We start from the raw sequence: 17086 nt of genomic DNA on the forward strand, positions 1-17086 counted from the left end.
ATAAAGGCATTCACTTTCTCCACTTCTGAAAATCAATCTCAGGAAAGGATGCTGACCCTGCTTGGGTCCTAAACCTTACAGCTGCAGGCTATTTTCTTTTCAAACCACAAACTTGTATAGCTGATCACTATTTAAGCAGGTCACAAATACTAACTTATTTAAATTATTAAAGAAGTTAAGAGGATTTCTCAAGGCTATATAGCTATTAACTGATGGAGTTGGAAATCGAACCCAGAGAGTCTGTCTCCAGAGCCCATGCTTGTACCCCTATGGTATGGTTGTAAGGGTTGTACTGAAAACTCTAGTGAAGCAACTACAGGACTTCCACAGAGAAAAACCCTCAGGTGCTTACCCCTTAGGCAAATCATTGTTAGGGTGAATGAGAGGTGATGCTGATGATGGATTGTTTTTGGTAGGATTTGTGGTGGGGGGGGAGTGGGAACCATGACTGACAGCCCCACCTGTATGCATCTACTTGAAAAAGAGTGAATTCCCAGAGAAAGAAACCCAAGCAGACAGCAATAATGTCTGACCATCTCAGAAGCATCAGCCATGGCTTATAGCATCTGCCCATCTTTATGTTCTCTCATAGACCTCTGAGATCTGAAAGGGCCTCTGGGAAGGATGTTCTGGCTCAGAGTCTCTTTTCTGAATCTTTCTATTCTGTGAAGCGAGAGGACAAGGCTTATCTCCGGAGGTTTTCAGGATTTAGTGAGATCAGTAACCAGCTAGCATGGCTTATGACAGATGGAGAGCTCTAGAATATGTCAGCCATTTAAGACTTAACATTCACCCTGGCTCTCATTGGGCAAGGGTCACTCACAGCCCACTGCTCTTGCTTTGGACTGTATCTGGTCTAGTCTATCCTTCTGAGAGTTACACAGCATCTCACCCCCCACCTGCTCTCCTAGCTTTGCTTTGGTTTTTCAGGGTAAAACCTAAGACCCCTGACCCATTAAGGAAGGTTGCAAAGGGAGGAGACAGGGCTAGGTGCTGAGTATGTAGGTGGGTAGGTTGTTGGAGGTGTAAGTCGTTTGAAGAATACCAAGTGCTCATGACAAGTTGCAATGGTGCTGAATGAGATGAAATGCAGAGAAGAAAGGGAAGAAAAAGAGAGATGGGGAGAAACAAACTTGGTAAAGTTCTGACTGGTCATTAAAGCCTAGAAATCAGCCTTTTTTAAAAAAATGAAATCATAAGTAGAAACAAAATACTACAAATAAATAAAGGCACAGAGCAAGGACAGGGGCTGGGAAGCTATTAGTTTGGCTTTCCTGTTGCCCTCCACATAGGGCTCCTAAGAACAAAGTTTGAAAACTAGATCTGGGTCAATCCAGGCTCCATGATTATAGCACACTCTGCTGCACTCCTCAAATGAATGATCTATTGCATTATCCACCTCAAAATGTAGTGTTTTAAAACAATAGCCATTTTATTTGTTTATGATTCTGTGGGCTGGGCTCAGAAGGGTGGTTTTCCCCAAGGTTGCTAGAGACAGGAATGGGGCTGGATTAGCTAAACTGGCTCCACTCTCACATCTGGTAGTTCATGCTGATGTCTCTCTGTATACTTGGTCCCTTTCCTCAAGTTGGCTATTCTGGAATTCTTCACAGATGGCACTGAATTCTAAGAGGACAGGACTGGAAGGTGAAAGTCCTTTTCAGGTGTGAGATGGGAAGCCATCCAACATCACTTTTGCCACATTCTCCTGGCCAAAGCAACTCAGATTTAAGGGGTGAATAAATAGACCCTTGGTGGAATATCAAAGTCACATGGAAAAGAGTTGTTCATACATGAATGAGAGAAATGTATGGCTGTTTTTTTTTTTGCAACCTACTATTTCTCCTCATTTTCTTTTCTTTTCTTTCTTTCTTTCTTTTTTCTTCCTTTCTTTCTTCTTCTTTTAAAATATTTTTAGTTGTAGATGGGCACAATGCCTTTATTTTATTTATTTATTTTTATGTGGTGCTGAGGATCGAACCTCATGTCTCACACATACAAGGCAAATGCTCTACCACTGAGCTACAACCTCAGCCCTCTCCTAATTCTCTTTTTATTTTTTTATTTGAGTTGACTATAAGGGCTAAGCATGAGCTCAGAGAGGGAGCCCTGAGTGCCAGGAATGTGTTCAGGTCAGGGGCTACCGAGCTCTCACTTGGCCTATGATGGCAATGATCAGCCAGGATCTAGACCCGGACAGGCATCCCTCAGCTCTGCACAGTCCAGGCACTAGCAGCCATGCCATGTTCATCTCCAGATGGTGAACAGGATGCATCCTCAAGAAGATGGGTTGCCAGTCAGAGATCTGGGCAAGTTTCACTTGGACAAGAGAAGACTTGGATAGGCTTGATAATAACTATAATAGTCATCTACTATTGTATAAAAACCACACCTTAAACTTAGTGTCTTAAACCAACAATAATCCTTCATTTGCTCACAATTCTGCAATCTGGCCTGGGGACTTTTCTCTGTTCCATGTGATAGAGTGGTGTGGGCTGGACTCACTGATCCATGTAGGACTAACTGGTAGGTTGACTATGGCTAGAGGATCTGTGGTGGCTTCCCTCAAGTCTGCTGCTTTAGCTGGGGTGGTCAAAATGCCTGGGGACCACCTGTACCACTTACCTCATGTTCTGTCATCTTCTTCCACATGGCTGCTTCTTCAGTAAGAGGGCAGCCCAGGCTTCATGATTTTAAGAAAGCAGGACAGTGAAAAGTGCTGCTATAGAACTCCTTTCTAGTGCCCTGGGACAGAATTCCTGGCACCTTCTATGGGATCATGCAAGTCATAAGACCAACTCAATTACAATATGGAAAGTGATTGTCCACATGTGTGAATTCAGGAGGATGACTGATGGAGGACTGGTTTGTGGCAGTCTATCAAAATAACCAACATATATTATTTTATAATCGATATTTATAGCCTTTACAGTTCACAAAAGACATTGTGCAAGTTCACAAAGGACACTGTGCAAATTCACAAAGGACTTGCACTAACTTATTTGATCCTTCCAACTAAACTGAGATGTGGTTCGTGCTGTGCTGGTAAAATAAAAACAGCTCCTGATTTGTTGCATTTGCCAATTTCCATGGTGTAAATGGTCCTGTAGTCCACATCAAGTCATCATCATGAGGTCCCTGGGTGCAGAGGTGGAGGAGATGCAGTCAACACCTGGCCCCAGCACAGCACTGTATCCAGTGGGTATTATCTCTACTTGCAGATGAGATCATGGGCCTTTCTCAAAACCACACATGACCAATAGTGGCAGATCTGGGACTCAGCCAAGACCCAAAGTGCATGCTTTGGCTATAGTATCACCCTACCTCATAGCAATTTTCCTCAAATCCCTGAAGTAGCCATATTGTAGGTTACCCTAAAATGCAAAATAAGAGTTAGTGCAAGTTTCAGAGATGCAGATTTCACCATAAGAAAATAGGGTTTATGATAATAGAGTCATCCAAAGAGAATATATTGCTTGGTGCCAGTGTTCTTTTCATCATAAAAGTGTCTGTCAGAGGCCAAGCCTTTGCAGATTTCTGAACTGGGGGAGAGGTTGAACTAGACAGCCTCTAAGGTTCCAATTATCTCTTAAATTCTGGTTGTAAGAATGTTCTGAACTCCCAAATCTGGAGTCATTTAACATCTTTTTGAAATCAAAGCAGGCAAGGGGAAAGAGAAAGGAGAGTAAGAAGGAATGGTGAGTGTTAAATTCTGGTCTGAGCTTGGTCAGATGAGTCCAATCCCACAACCAGAATATTTGATATGAAAGAACAACTTTTATTTTATCCCAAGTCAGTTCAAATGACAGCAGATGGCTCCAGCTCTAGTGTCTGAAATGTTTAGATGTTCTCAGTGTAGCAGAATGCAACCATTGATCTTAGCTAGCTTTTAGACAATCCTCTTTTTTTCCAAGTGGGCTTCTTTTATTTTTCCTAGAAGGCAAATTTGCTAGGGGTTTAGCATGTAGTCTCTTTGGCTCAACAGGAATCCAATTCTCCTCTCTCTTGCGACTGCGTCTCTGTAGCTCTGCAGTGGTATTCAGTGATCTGCTTGATGCAGATCTTGGACACATTCCCCCAATCCTTGGAGGCATCCTGAAGCAGTTGAAGGTTATTGTTTTATAATGAGAACCACATAACTGGAGGCTTTCCTGAAGGAGCAGCTCAAAACTTTTGGGAATCAACACCAGGATGTTTCCTGGGATGGCTCGGGCCCCCTGGCCCAGCCAAAGATTTATAGGGAGGCATCAGAGGGTCTTGGAGCCTTCAGGAAATGCTCAGAATGGTCACTGAAGTAGATAACTCAGAATAAAGTTGTTCACCTCGAAAATTGTGGAAGCCCATGCACCTTTGATTCTAAGGATCTGGTATTTTCTCAGGTTCTGAGGGCAGTCAGGTTGGTTCCTGGAAGCCTGGTTCTGTAATTTCATCAGTCAGTATTCACAACTGGTGTTAGTAGTAGCCAGCAATGAGCAGCAAGATGTAGGTGAGGTCACAAGTGTTCTTTAAATTTCTTTAGAGTCTTTAAACTACTTCCAAAGTAGATGAGAAAGCAAAGAGTAGTAGTTAATTTGTGTAATAATAATAATAATAATAATAATAATAATAATAATAATAATAATGAGAAGAAGAAGAAGAAGAAGAAGAAGAAGCAGCAGCAAGGGAGCTAGTTAGAAATCATGTCAAGAAAAAAGGATTAAGGGACTAACTCTTGACAGGCTCCATTGATGTTGATGTAAAGCTAGGAATTATGGCTGTAAGTGTCTCCAATTGTCTGGGAAGGAATATTCCTTTATTAGCACAGGTACACTAAGGTAACTTCTGACCAGCTATTGACCCCAGTGCCCACATTGACAAGAGATTGACTTGTAGATGAAGCTCCCCCTGAATAGGATGGCCACCATGACAGTTCCAGAGAGGATCAACTAAGGTCAAAAACTCCACCGCCTGATGTGAAGGAGGAATTGAACACCTGATTAGTGAAGAGTACAGAAGGTGGTCCCAGTTTTCCTGGTAAACATCAAACAGCAATAAACTTGGTGACAGCATTGTCTCCTTTGTCATTCTCTGCTCGGAGATGGCCCACTCTCTTTCTTAAGAGTACCCTCTGCTGAAGCCTCATTTTGCTTTCACTTTACTTTCACCTATAATAATGCAGTTCTCTTGCATGGCTTTTGGTGGTTGACTTTAAATTTTCTTTTCCAGAACACAAGAACCAAGGTTTGGAGTTTCCGCTCCCTGCTTTTCTATGGTATTGGGATCAGCCTGCTGTGGTTTAAATATGGTCCCCAAAAGTTCATGCATTGAAAACTTACATACATTTGGAATTTGGAGGTAGGGCTTTGGGAAGGTCATGCAGGTGGGGCCCCCAAATAGGATTAGTGGCTTTATAAAAAGAGGAAGAGAGCCAAGCTCACATGCTGACCCTCTGTCTTCATTATGAGGTCATAGAGGCTCTCACAGATGCTGGTGTCAGGCTCTTGGACTTCACAGTCTCCAGAACTCTGTGAGAAATAAATTTCTTTTCTTTATACATAACTGATTCCACAGAATTCTGTTATAGCAATAGAAAATGGACCAAGAGAGCCCCATCAAAGGTTTTCCAAAGGCACTTTAACACTGGGATTTCTCTGGGCCCATTTAAAAATGTGATCCATGAGGTCCAGTGGATCTGGGTCACAGGTGGGTAGAGGGTCTGAATGGTCTGGAGAGAGTGTGAGATAAGAAGCAATGACAGTCTCAAGAACTGCTCCCTGGAGGCAGGTGCATAGTTGTGAGGGGATGGGGCAAAAGGATAGTCAGTGTAGGTAATGAATGATTGGGTCAGGAAGGGGGCTGGTTCAAAAGGAAATAAAATGCTAATACCTCCAGAGCACTTCCCCCTCCTCCAACCTGTGGCCAAGGTCACCTGCCTCCAGGGAATTTTTCCTCCTAAGGAGGAGTTGTTAATGAGTATCCCCTGGGTGGCTCTCTTCCTGCCTGAACCCCTGGATGACTTGTTCAGTCCTTGAATCTCTCCACCTTTGGTCTTGTGGGCAGGATGGGAGAGGGGTCATGAGAACAAAGGAAATCTGAAATCTATAAAAGAGGCAGGACACCTCCACTCCCTTAGGCACCAGTTTTGGACCCCTTCCTCTGAGAGGAGTCCTGTCTCCCCCATCCCTGACACCCCCCTACCCCTGACACCCCCCAACACCCCAACCCCTCCCCCCACCCCACTTCCCGCCACCCCCATCCTGCCATATTCTATCATTTTTTTATTGTTGGTTGTTCAAAACATTACATAGTTCTTGACATATCATATTTCACACTTTGATTCAAGTGGGTTATGAACTCCCATTTTTACCCAGTATACAGATTGCAGAATCACATCAGTTACACTTCCATTTATTTACATATTGCCATACTAGTGTCTGTTGTAATCTGCTGCCTTTCCTATCCTCTACTATCCCCACTCCCCTCCCCTCCCCTCCCCTCTTCTCTCTCTACCCCCTCTACTGTAATTTATTTCTTCCCCTTGTATTATTTTCCCCTTTCCTCTCACTTCCTCTTGTATGTATTTTATTTAAATAAAAGTTTTTATTTAAATAAAAGGTTTTGGTTTTGCCTTGAAGTTTCTCAGGTGTTTAGTCTTTAACACCATGGGAACAGGGACCCAGGTCCTTATTTTCAACACGAGTATCATCTCTGGTCTCAGCTGTACTGCACTCTGAAAACATTTAGATAGTAAGGAAACATCATCAATTTATACACAGACTGGTACCAGCTCCATACACAAGGAAGCCCTGTCTCAGGCTCAGGAAAATAGGGCAATAGCTATTAAATCAAAGCTTCCCATTTCCATTTCCTACTTCAGCAAATGGCAGGATTTATATCCAGCCTGATCCCAGGGCTATACAACATACTGTGTCTGGGGCCTTGAGAGCAAACTCGGGGTTACAGGCTCAGGCTTTGGGGCTGCTTCATGAGGCCCAGGTTCTTTCCTCTCCCTACTCCATGCTTTCTATCTTATTTCCTCACCAACTTCTAATTGGCAATACTGTGGACCATAAAGAACTTTGAGATCATGCTAATCTGAATATCTGATGGTACAGGCCATGCTCAGAGATGAAGCCCGAAAATGATTCCTGAAGGACAACAAAAGAGCTATTCATGAACCAGCTTTTTAAAGCATTATTCTCTTGAGCACATGACCTTCTCTCTCTTCTATCCTTTTCAAAATGGGGTATGGTAGCCAGCCTCCAAGGTGACCCCCCAAATTTCTGCCTCTCTGTATTCACACCTTTGCATAGTCCCCTCCCTCATTTCACTAGAGTTTGTCTATGTGACCAATAGCACACAGCAGAGTGATAAAATGGAATCCTGATATTAGGATACAGAAGACCATGTGTGTCTCTTCTTGCTCCCAGATCACTCTGGAGGAATCTCACTGCCATGTTCTGAAGACAGCAGAGACACTCGGGAAGGACTGGGGATGTGGCTCAGTGGTTAAGTGCCCCTGGGTTCAATCTATGTTACCTAAAAAAGAGAATTTTTTTTTAAAAGAGTAATTTGTTATATAGCAACAGAGAAAAAAAATTAGTGTTTTTCCCCTTTGGCTTTTTATTTTTTATAGAAAAAGAAAGAAAGTCCCTGTTTCCACCATAGCCAGCCAGAAAGACTTTGTCCTGTACCCCACTATAAGGGATAAAACTGTGGCCAATAAGAATAGAGCAGGCTTTCTCTAGGCCTGGAGAGATGCTCATTTGCAGAGGACTAAGATATCTTCCTGGGCCTGTGGGAAAGAATTCCAGTTGGTATACTGGTAAAATATTCCAGCTTCCTTTACAGAAGTTGTGAGCCTGTGTCCAGTATCAATGTTAATCAAATGAAATGCATAATATATAAGCCTTATAATGCTTTAGAAATGGAGTCCCTTGTGAGTGACTGTGGAGTGGCTTTCCATAACTCTGGCTTTGAAGTAGGGGATGGTGTTTCCACATGAGGTGTTTTGGAGGCTGGAGAAAGGCAGGGTCTGCACTCAATGGTCCCCTCTCCCCACACCTTTGGTCCTGCCCTATCTACCATCCCAATGCCTCCAAGACAGGAAACTCTTTGCAAAGTTCCTGAGCCAAAAGCATCCTACAAATGTATACATCTCACAGAATATGGTCACATGTGCTTTTTCTGACAGACTTGCTCATTGAAGGGTCTGGAGCTACCGGGTTCTTAAGGAACAGACTGTGCCCTTCTTGCACATGTGCCTAGGTTGAGCTGTCTTGTTTTCTCCAGAAAACCTATAGTCAGAAGCATAATTTGGGCTTTTAGGGTCCCAGTATTTGTGTCCTAAAATACAGCTAAATTAGGTTAATACTTTTTTTTCTCCCCTCTTGACTTGAAGTATAGATTCAGAGCCTCTGGGAAACTTCCTGGCTTCTTATGTTAAAGATCCAACAAGAATACAGCCTTCCTTTCCAGAAGGATTTCAGTTGAACACACTGGGGACAGACAAGCAGAGAGGTGGGACTGATGGGGTCTCTCAGGTCAAGTTGAGACCAACAGTGGGTTGATGATGCTCTGTAATGCCACAGAGTCCCACTGTAAAGATGGATGCCAAGTTAATTTAGTATAGCTGGAGAAGGACTAGAGGCACTTTCAGGGTCTATTGTGTGTGAGCCAACCACCTCATCTCTCCAGCTGTTTTTTTTTTTTTGTCTCCTAAAGGAGACCAAGCTGCAGAAGAAAATGGAGCCAGAAGTCAATTTCCACCAACAGTAACAATGGGTGCAATTGTGTTTCTCACACAGCAGCAACTGCTCTTAAGGAGCATTCAATAAAATTATGCACACGCTCTTACTACCATGATAACCTCACCATGGGAACTTCCGCATGTGTTCTTTTGGAATCTGAGGGTTCTGGGAAGACCGTTTCAGAAAAAGAGAGATTTTTATGGAAATGTCAGAGAGTGTCAGTGGACCTCTCCAAGCAAGAGAAGTGTGCTGGAGCCATACTCTGATGAGTCTTCAAAGGGAGGATTTCTCAGAGGGAAGGTGCAGGTGGAACTACAGAGTGACAAGGTATGTTTATGAGGGCTGAGTCCTGCCTCAGAGGCTTACTGCTGTCCACCTCCAGAAACTTCCTTAGGATCTCTGAGCAGTTGTTTCAACCTCTTTACAAGGGAGATAACACCTATCTCATGGGGGGAGGGTTGTTTTGTTTTTGTCAAATTTTAATGGAAGGATGTGTGTGAATAAGGTTTGAACCCTGAAAAATAACCTCTCGATTGCATTTTATAATGCCTGATCTGCTACTTTAATAACCCAAACATCCAAGATCAGCTGAAGGGGACTTGCCAATGAGTCTCATACCTTGGGAAACCCAGGGTGGCTGCCTGCTGTTCCTGCTCCATCAGAGAAGCCCAAAGCTCAGGTGGGCAGACAAACTTGTCCCACACAGTGAAGCAATGCTACCGGGAGCTCTTTGTTTTATTCCTTCCTCTTCTTTTCATCCATCAGTGCTGTCTGCTGGTCCTCTCTCTGGCCTTCTCTCCTCAAATGTAGTTTCTGTGTTCCATTTGTCACAACCTATTTGTGTTTTAAAACAAACCAAAAGACAGTTTTCATAAACTCACTGACCAAACCCCTGGACCCCTGCTGATGACTCTCAAATCTCCTTCCCTGGCCCTGCACCCAGTTCCAAGGACCTTTAGGAAATCACTAGCTGCAGCACCTTAGATTCAATTTGTGGAGAAGTAAATCTTTCTCTCAAAATGATTCCAACTCCCAATGATGACAAGCTATTAAATAAGGAACATTTGTTATGCTTTATCTTTCATTTCTTATTCCAATTTGCTATGGACTAAATTGTATCCTCTGCCCTAGAATTCTTATGTTGAAACCCTAATGCCCCCTTTGACAGTTGTATTTGGAGACAGGGCCTTAAATGAGTAATTAGGCTAAGTGAGGTCATGTAGGTGGAGCCCTAATATGTAATACTGGTAACCTTATAAAAAGAGGAAGCAACATCAGAGAACTGACTCTGATGAGACACAGAGAAGGTGACCATATACAAGCCAGAAGAGAAGACTCAAAAGAAACCAGCTCTGCTGGTACCTTGATTTTGGACTTTTAGTCTCTAGAACTGTCAGGAAATAAGTGTCATGTTTAAGGGACTCAGTCTATAGTATTCTGTTGAAACAGTCTAAAAAAATATTCACAACCTGTTACCAAAATCTGGTATAGCTTTCTTCAAAATGACTCTTGAAGTCTCATTCTTTCCATATCTTGTCTTGCTGCCCTGCTTCCAGTCCTTTCTCCTTGTCATCTATATTCATTACTATTTGTTCATTACTTCTTAACTTCCATCCTTGTCTCCAATTTATCTGATATTCTAAAAAAATATAACTTGATCTTTTTATCAGTTAGGATAAGGTAAGTTATGCAACAGTAACAAATGACCCCTAAACCTTAGTGGCTTAATGCACAGAGAAAGTTTACTTATTTTCATGACATATCCTTCATGGACAGGCTCTGGCTCTGCTCCAGGTTGTTTTCATTCTGGGACCCAAGCTGATGAAATGATCCCTATTTGGGACATTGATGTTCTCATGGCAGAGAGAAATGAGTACTTGTTGAACTATGCAAAAGTTATCAAAGTGTTTGCCTAAAATTGATATATGATCCTCTTACATTTCATTGACAAAAGCTTCATCCTCTGATGTCGTCTGGGCATCGATGTCTAGAATCTGTCCACAAGAAAGGGAAGCAAATCATTGTGAACACTAAAATAATTTACCATCATACTGATTCCAGGATTTCAGCTTCCTCTTCTCTGCTGTGACTTAAACACCATATGATAAAACCCCAATCATCTTATGATTATGAAGTCCACTTTCTCCAGTTCACAGGGATTTCTTTTTTTTTTTTTGTGACCGTTGGTTGACTATAATTAAATAACCTTACACAGGAATTGTAAAGGGGTCTACTGGCTTGTAGTCCTTTACGTGACTTGTGATCAACTACTCCTGGCCATACCCGACTAGACTACTGGGATGGGCAAATGACCTAAGGTCAGCCAATATAGGTTCACAGAGGCATAGGAGCTGGGTCAATCAGAAGCTCTCCTGGAAGTAACAACTACCAAATATAGAAAGAACTTACATTGTGGGGTGGTAGTTGAGGTTGAAAGGATGCCTAAATGTGGAGTCAAAATCTTAGCAGGTGGAAGTCACATGCAAGTTGGGGTTAGGAAAGAACAGAAGTTGAGTGAGCAGAGGAAGCATCATTAGTAAGAAGAGCAGGAAACAGGTGCACAAAGAGAAAGAGGGCAGAGACACCATGAGGGAGGAGCTAGGCCTTCCAGAAGAGAGATGGAGAGGACTCATCAGGCTCCAGAGCAGTCTCAATTCTAGGACCAGCCATGTGGACTCTTAGAATAAATCCATACTATCCTAGATAATTTGAGAGATCTCTCTGTATATATAATCAGCAAATCCTGAATAAAACCACTCTGTTTAGAGGCAAATCAGTTGCCTACCTGCTTCATGAGTTTAGTTTGACCTTTCCATTTAGACTTTAGTCTCCTAGAAAGCAAAGCTCCTGTTTGTCTTCTCCATGAACCTATCATGGTGGGAGCCACAATAAACAACCTGCAGATGGCTTACTGCCAAATTCACATAGGTTTGTTTCATTATCATCTTCCTCCTCCTCTTTGTAGTCAAGTCTAGAAAATCAACCTGAAGCATTATTATTGGACAAATGAGAGAGAAAATAGCAATATCCTTACTCAGGAAATAGTCCCTATGCCCACTTGGCACAAACTTCTAGGACCTTCTTAATTGCTATGGTGTCAATCATGGGCACCGAGTGAACTTTCAGAATTGCTATAGCCTGGGCTCCAAGCCTCTTATTCGGGTTCCCCAGAGTAAATTGCTGGGCTTTGGATTCAACCTCTTAAAACAAGTTAACATCTGGTTATGGTGAGGAGAAAATAGTAAAAATGAAAAACTATTTGCAGAACAGAAAGTGTTCTGAAGCATGATGCTTGCAGCAACTATGACCTCACTTCTGCTTAACAAATTCCTATGTGCCCAAGGCAGCCTCCAAATTCTGTTCTTGAACTTTTGTTTTACGTAAATGTCAGGTATTTTCTATACCTGAGATGGCATAGAAAATGCAGAGCTCTAATCTCCTTGGGCCTCTAAGTAAGCCTTGCATTTGGGGATAGGTTTGGGGCAGTGGGTTTGGGTAAGATCCCTGTAACCCTGACCCATTTTGCAGACACCTATATATAACACCTTTGTTTTAGTGGGGTTGGGGGATAAGTGAGAAAGGAAGAGAGAGGAAAGAATAGGCAGAGAAAGGTGCAGAAACTCAGGCTAGGTTGGGAGACAGTTGAAAGGTGTGGCTGTTCTGAAAGCAATCAGGAATTAGAGCCTGACTTTCCAGTAAGATTAACTACAGACAGAAGCAGATGCTGTGTCCACTTGAAGTAACAATGTTATGTGCAAATCTGTGGAAAGCATGCGCGTGCGCGCACGCGTGCACACACACACACACACACACACACACACACACACTCTTCTCATCCTCTTAACTATTGAGAGTGTAGGGAAATAGGAGTTCTCATACCCTGCTGGTAGGAATGTAAATTGGAAACACTTTGCTGGTTGGGACTTGCTTATGTTTGAAGCAGACAATGGACAATGCTGGCTCTGTGTTCACCAAACCCTTCTTGTGCATACACAAAAAAGACTACATTTCCCAGCCTCCCTTAAGGTTAGCAGTGGTCATGTTACTGAGTTCCAGACAGTTGGAAAGTGGGCAGAGAAGTGATGTGAGTCACTTCCAGGCCTGGCTTTAAAACCAGCTTAGAATCTTCACACTCTTTCTCCCTTTACATAACAGCTGAAATCAGACGATCCAGTGGAGCATTCCAGGGCTTTGGCAAATGGGAAGCCATTCTATGACCAATCCCTGGTTCCAGAGAGATGTGCAGAGCACTCTCCCCTCCCAACCAGGTGACCTTCATTTGAGCTATAATAGAGAAATAAGTCTTTATTATGTTAAACCACTGAGGTCTGGAGGATTTATTATAACATTTAGACTATCCTGAATGGTGTAGTATCACAATTCTTACAAATGTCATAAGTTTTGCCCTAGCAATAAACATTCTTTGAAACATACTCTAAGAAAATAATTAAGGGTACTCATTACTGTATTGATTATAACAGCAAAAGTAAATAAATAAATAAATAAAAATCCAACAACATGAATTTCCAATCATAGAAGATTAATTAAATAAATAATACAGCCCTATACAGGAATATTATTCAGATACTTAATATCACACTTAATATAATGTATTTATTGACATGTCATGCTATAGTATTACTTGAAAAAGGGCAAGTATCAAAACAGCTTAGAGAGTATGAATCTGTATTTATTTATGTATGTCAATGTATAAATAGAAAAAGTCTCCATCTATACCAGAAACAGGGATTATTTCTATTAATAGGATTACAGGTGGCTTTGTAAAAAAGTATTTCTATTCTGCAATTTTATGCTTTTTCTTTCTTTCTTTTCTTTTTGCATTGATGGGGATTGAACCCAGGAACCTTGCACATGCTAGGCAAGTGCTCTCCAACTGAGCTACATTCTGATGAGTCTGTCCTTCCTTCCTCTTCCTTCCTTCCCTCCATCCTTCCCTCCCTTTCTTCCTTTCTTGACAATGTCTCAAACTTGTGATCCTCCTGCCTCAGCCTCCTGAGTAGCTGGGATTAAAGGCATTTAGCCCTGTGTCTTGCAGTTTTACATGTTTTCTATAATGAGCATGTATATCTTCAGTTAAAAATGGTTTTATAAGTAGCCTGCTGCAAAGAGATGGGTCTTCTTTGAACTTGAAGGCTGGACTTTCTCTTCCTGAGTGTTAAGTGGAATCCCAGGTCCCTTGCTGGTCTTCTGGGCTCCAATTCCACCACCCATACGGTTAAATTCTCACCATTAAGAGTAGCTCTCCAGCCCTTCACACAGCTGAAAGCTCGGCACCAGGGACAAGCGCTCTGGCTTTAAGAAAGGAAGTGCTTTTCACTATAGTGTTTTTCAGAATTTTCTCAGAGAGTTGCTGGGCTTAACAAGTCTCTTCTCTTGGGGTCTTAATTTGGATAATTTTGGAAAACTGTGCCACAAGACCCCTCCCACTCTGCAAGAGCTGAGTGATGCAGACCACGGCTGTACCACAGAGTCAGGGCAGGAAATTACATTCTAACTGTAGCTTTTTATTCAGAAATCCAGCAACCTCACCACAAACTCGAGAGCCCTGGAACCTCAGTGCTCTGACCCACAAGATCAAAGCTTCGCGTGGCATCTCTCCAAGTGAACTTTTAACAACGCTACTTTTAAATGTAGCGTTGCCAGTTATTTTGACCTTCCAAATACATGGTCATGCCAAAATTAAATTGAAACTCCATTTTTTCCCTGCCAAATCCACTCCCTGTTCTCCTCAGCACACCCTCATGTGTGTTGGGGGGAAACAAGCCACTGAGGTTACATTTTGAGGAAAGTTATTTTGTGTTCTGTGAGAAGACCATATATTAACACCAACTATGTATAAGTTTGTGTGTGTGTGTGTGTGTGTTGTTGTTGTTGTTGTTTTTGTACTGGTTTTGGACCCAGGAGTGCTCTACTACTGAACTACATCCCCAGCTCTTTTTATTTTGAGACAGTCTAGCTAAATTGTTGAGGCTGGCTTCAAAACTGTTATCCTCCTGCCTCAGCCTCCAGAGGGATGAAAGGCATGTGCCACTGTGCCCGGTCACATATAAATTTTGTGTATAGTGTGATGGTGCCATTTTAATTTAACTTGCTGTCTTTTCAGCAAATAAAAATGAAGAAATGCAGGGAAGGAAGAACTTGTTTTTAACACAAGATCCTGCATGTGGTCGACCTCTTTTGCTAAGAGGCTTCTCTGGAACAAATGAAAAACCAAGCCTGGCCTTGCCCCAGGACTCTGGAGAGAGCCTACAAGAAAAACTTTGTTATTCTTTCTCCATTCCTCTCCATGACTCAGGTCCTACCTGCCCTTCAGACCCAGCCAAAAAAAAAAAAATACATATAAAGTTTTCTGGGACCAGTCTACCCACACCTTGTGTAGAGACTATCCGTGCTGACTCTTCCTCCCCAGCTTTGCACAGTGAATTGTGCCCTTCCCATTCAGACATGCTTGTAGTATCCGAGTCCAACTGTAGATTGAATTCAAGCTTTCACTCCAGAGGAGATTTCTTATCTCCCATGAAAATCAGTGCATGCAAAGAATCATGTGGGAGGAAGAGAGTGCTACCTGTCACCCACGGCTACAGGGATCAGAATAGCCTGTTACACGTTCTGTATCGCTCTGCTCACTGTGTTTCTCATATATGTTAGATCTTGTTTATCCAAAAAGAATTGAAGTTTCCTGAGGGCAGTGACCTATCTTAGCTTTTTTGAGTATCAAAAAGAAAGCAGAGAGTTGGGGTTGGGGCTCAGTGGTAGAGCGCTCACCTGGCACAAGTGAGGCCCTGGGTTCCATCAGTACCCAGGTAAAGTACCACATAAAAATAAATAAATAATTGTACTGTGTCCATGTACAAGTAAAAAAGAAAGCAGTGATTATAGTTATTTGCAACCATTTGAGTTTATGAAAAGCTAAGCCCATGATGAAACTATGAAGAAAAAAATAATTGCAATTACACTAGGGGAAAAAACCACACCGCTGGGTGTGAGTTAATTGTTGCCCAAACTCCCATTATAAACAAACAAAGTGTGTGGGGACAAATGATTCTACTGTGAAAACAACATGAAAATGGTTCATATAAATGAAAAGTCCAGGGATCAGAAGTAAATTTCTCCCAATTGATTTGATGCTACTTCCCCTTTCTTATTTTATTTTATTTTATTTTTTTTGGTTACAAGGATTGAACCCAGGAGTTAACCACTGTGCCACATCCTTGGCCTCTTTTTTTTTTAATAATATTTTTTTTATTCGTAGAATCCCACTGGTTATACAGTTATATAGAGAGAGTAATAATGTTTACTGATTCATTCTATTATCTTTCCTACCCCTATACCCCTTCCCCTCCCTTCATTCCCCTCTACCTAATCTAAAGTAATTCTATTCTTCCCTAGCTCCCTGCCCCATTGTGAATCAGCGTCCGTATATCAGAGAAAACATTCAGCCTTTGGTTTTTTGGGATTGGCTTATTTCACTGAGCATGATATTCTCCAGCTCCATTCATTTACCAGAAAATACCAGAATTTCATTCTTCTTTAAGGCTGAGTAATATTCCATTGTATATACCACATTTTTTTTTATCCATTCATCTGTTGAAGGGCACCTAGGTTGGTTCCATACTTTAGCTATTGTGAGTTGAACTGCGATAAACATTGATGTGGCTGCACCACTGTAATATGATGATTTTAAGTCCTTTGAGTATAAACTGAGAGGTGAGATAGCTGGGTCAAATGGTGATTCCATTCCAAGTTTTTTGAGGAATCTCCATACTGCTTTCTGTTTTGATTTTCATTTCTCTAATTGCTAAAGAGGTTGAACATTTTTCCATGTATTTGTTGATCAATTGTATTTCTTCTTCTGTGAAGTGTCTGTCCAGTTCTTAGCCCATTTATTGATTGGGGTTATTTGTATTATTATTATTATTATTATTATTAAGTTTTTTTTGAGTTCTTTACATATCCTGGAGATTAATGCTCTATCTCAGGTACATGTAGTAAAGATTTTCTCCCATTCTGGAGACTCTCTCTTCCTGTTACTTTTTTATATTCTATTTAGAGACAGGGTCTTACTAAGATGATTAGGGCCTTGCTAAGTTGCTGAGACTGGTTTTGAACTTGTGATCCTTCTGCCTCAGCCTCCTGAGCCACTGGGATACTTCTCCTTTCTTGACACTTAAATAGGGCACTGTATTGCAGGTATATTCATGTCCAAGGTTATCTAGTGTTTAAGTTTGTGGCTAGGGCTGACACCCTGAGAAGTTTCATTCAGTCTATATCATGGCTCAGACACAAGCTTCTGCCTGAAGTACCTGGCATGATTTTTTCTGCACTGTGAAACTATC

The 17086-nt window shown here is 41.8% G+C and overlaps 1 long non-coding RNA gene across 1 annotated transcript; it reads right to left on the minus strand.

Moving 5' to 3' along the window:
- Positions 1-6516: 6516 nt before the first annotated feature.
- LOC144372712 (uncharacterized) lies at positions 6517-11952 on the minus strand. The gene is made up of 4 exons (XR_013432627.1): positions 10668-11952; positions 9348-9563; positions 7378-7518; positions 6517-6709 (listed from the first exon to the last, which is right to left on the minus strand). It is a non-coding gene; the product is annotated as an uncharacterized LOC144372712 (long non-coding RNA).
- Positions 11953-17086: the final 5134 nt, after the last annotated feature.

This window comes from Ictidomys tridecemlineatus, unplaced genomic scaffold (genome assembly GCF_052094955.1).
Source record: "Ictidomys tridecemlineatus isolate mIctTri1 unplaced genomic scaffold, mIctTri1.hap1 Scaffold_148, whole genome shotgun sequence".
Taxonomy (NCBI): Eukaryota; Metazoa; Chordata; class Mammalia; order Rodentia; family Sciuridae; genus Ictidomys; species Ictidomys tridecemlineatus.